Genomic DNA, 3423 nt, shown 5'->3' with positions numbered 1-3423 from the left:
TTTCAGAATGCTGAAAGTGGCTTTCTATTTCGATTGTTTTGTTCGAATTAAATTCGAACATAAAATTCGAATATTGGTTCGATTATAGAACGATTGTAAACGTTCCAAAAACGTTGAAAATAATTCGTTTGACTAAACGTAAAAATTCTCTAATTAGTCTGGAAACGAGGGACCTAATTCTTTCATTCTGTGAAAACGGGTAAGATTAGCTATAACGTAATTATCTTAATCTTCACTATCGTTACTTTTTGCCCAGCGAAGCGGGTCCTTGCAGCTAGTGTTTAAATAAAGTTTATATTCTAATAAATTATCTTGTATTTACTAAAAATTTTCTCATAATATTCTAAACAATTAAAAGTTGAACAGTTGTTATGCTTTTCATCCATTACAGATAGAAATATAGTTTATTCGTTAAATATTCAAATCGGCATTCTGACGAGTACGCATGATCTGAAAGTGAAAGTTGTGATATAACAGCTTTGTAAAATAGTATCTAGTTACGATGCCTACCAATGGCCGAGCAGTCTTCGTACCCTGAACACTGGGTGTACGATCGTGGAATTGCGTTTCGTTCGAACGTGCTTGCCATGTGGAGATTCTCCGTGTTTTCTCCACGTCTGTAACGCCTAAATAGGGGCCAGTTTCCCATAAAAAGCAATGGCGTGCCGTGACATTCGATGATAGGGAAGCTGTGTTTCTGTAAGAATCCGACTTATAGGGGCAATCAGTTAATTGCGCATCAGGGTCAATTCATATTCGTTTGTTCGATAAGCCGGTAAAAACTATACACTTCTTTAAGTGTATTTTTAATAGATTATCCGAGGTACTTAATAAATAAACAAGTTCAATATAATTACCTCTATTATTAGATTCAATAGATTCCCTTTGCCTCTAAACGTCAGTTCTTGCTTTGATAAAAACATATAATAATTTAGATATAATGTATCTATTAGCCGTAATTATCTCGTTATAATTTTCAATATTTATTTTATATTGATTTCTAATGTTAAATTCTATTCCGCTTTGATTTCCAAATTGTTTCAATTTTACGAAAGAATCGATGTAACGTTACGATTTTCGTGTCTTTTGCCAGCTTTACTCAAATTATTTAAATCGTCAAAGCCATTCTTATTCCACACACTAATTTCATTTGAAAATAGTAGGCAAAGCCAACAAAACAATTTTTGCATTTTTATGCACCCACAAAGCCATTTTATGTCTTCATAAATTTTATCGTGAAAAAGTCTAACAAATTTTTTTATTGAAGTATGTAGGGAAAGGTGGTGCAAGATGGGCATGGGGTAAGACGGGGACGTCTGTTTATTCGTGGTTAACTCGCTTTCATCTAACTGTTATTTGGGGAACTGAATGTCAACCTCAAAAGGGATCGCGAGACGAGTGAACGTCTGAATCGCTCTTTTTGTTTGGAAGTAAGACAGTTTACCTATGTTTCGGCAATACTTCATCTAATTTGTCAATGATGATTTGTCAGTGATGACTCCACGGATGTCATCACTGACAAATCCCATCATTATTCATCGATTGTTTTGGTTACTGTTGTGCCTTGAAACAATGTTCGATCGCAGCTATGATCGGCGGGGGGCATGAAGTGGTGTTTTTCCCACTTTCTTTATGTCTTATTCTTTTACAAATTTATTTAATTACTTAATTGTCCTCTCATCCTTTTCTTCGCATGTTGTGAGATTTATTGCCATTAATTAATAAACTTCTTATTCTAAATTGTTTCTCTAAATCATTCTAAAAGTTGATATTATTGGAAATTTCTATAGGGAAGTCCCCAAAATCGGAAAAATAGGCAAATTTCCTCTTACACTTTGATCCATGTATAAACAATCTCGGTATCTTCAAGATGTGGGTTCAAAAGAAAAAGGATATAAAATAAATACAATGTTTAAATACAATAAAATCTCTAACTAATTAATTAAAGTGACAACAAAGTGGCTAAACTAAGATTATTACAGATAATGTAAATACGTAAATAACAAATTCACAAATACATACACACACACACATATATANTTGGTATTACTAATGTAATTGTTGTGTTTATTATTATTATTATTAAAATATATGTTTTTGTTCCTTTGTAATTTTCTTTAAACTAGAGATGTTAAAATAATTCAATATCTCTGTTTTCAGATTCATTGGAAATGATTTTTTTATTTCTCTTGATTGTTATACTATGAAATGATATTTTGAGGTTTTATTCACTTTTAGTTCTTCATTACAAAACAACAGGACAAAATTAAAGATAAAAATTATAAAAATGAATTGAATAAGTGCAACAACAGCCAATTGTAATTACAGAAACTTACCGTTATATTATTTTCTTTTGACTTTATATAATTCAGAAACACAGAAACAGCTTCTTTAGTTATACAGAACAATTCATAATTGAACTGTACATAACTACTGCTCTGATTATGTTCAAATTATAATATACTATACAGATAAACTAGTTCACAGTAATAACAGGAAAAAAAAAAAAAAAAAAAAAACAGATTTCGTTCATATGTATGTTGTGTTGTTGTCCTTCTGTGGCCGTTGGTTAACATCTATTTTGTTTAGTATCTCAGGATAAATTTGATACGAGTATGTCTAAGGATTAGAGCCTATTTTAGTGTTAATAATATAGAATATAAACATCAAACTTAAGACGACAAAAGTTTATTTTCAACTATAGGAAATTTTATAATTAACAGTTTTCTGATGTGAAATGACTATTTATAATAGATATTCATAACTTTTTGTTAACTCATATTTATAAATTATACGCTGCTAAACATGCAAATATTTTATTTAAACATTGCATAACCAATCATTAATAGGCCCACCAGCGGCCAAGCGGTTCCGTTCACTGAACACTCGGAGTTAGTCGTGGGTTTGCGCCTCGCCAGGACGGGCTGGCAACGTGGAGTTTTCCGGGTTTTCTCCATGTCTGTAACGCCTGAATAGGAACCAGTTATCGTTAAAAAGAAAGGCAGATCACCCAAGTGTTGCATTACCATAAATTAACACACACAATCATTATTATTTATAATGAATACATATAATTAATTTAATGTATAGTGCAATAATAATACAGTTGTTATGCTTTTCATTTATTACAGATAGAAATATATTTCATTCGGTAAATATTCAAATCGCAATAGTATATAGTTACGAAATCCATATACAAAGAAAATTTTTATTTTACACTACGCTTTAGCATTTACCGAAGAGCTTTCGAAAACAAATGTGTGGATTGAAAAATTTTCAAACACCTCTCGATTATTCTCTCAAAATTGTACAAAATGATCCACGTATTTTGTAAATAAAGATAAAAGTTTCTTGCATATTATGATTATTAATAAAGAATCTTTTATCTGAAACATTTTGCAAAGGATGCACTTATCAGAAATT

This window comes from Centruroides sculpturatus, unplaced genomic scaffold (genome assembly GCF_000671375.1).
Source record: "Centruroides sculpturatus isolate CEXI.00-Female unplaced genomic scaffold, Cexi_2.0 scaffold876, whole genome shotgun sequence".
Lineage (NCBI taxonomy): Eukaryota > Metazoa > Arthropoda > Arachnida > Scorpiones > Buthidae > Centruroides > Centruroides sculpturatus.
Note: the sequence above shows the minus strand (reverse complement) of the source record.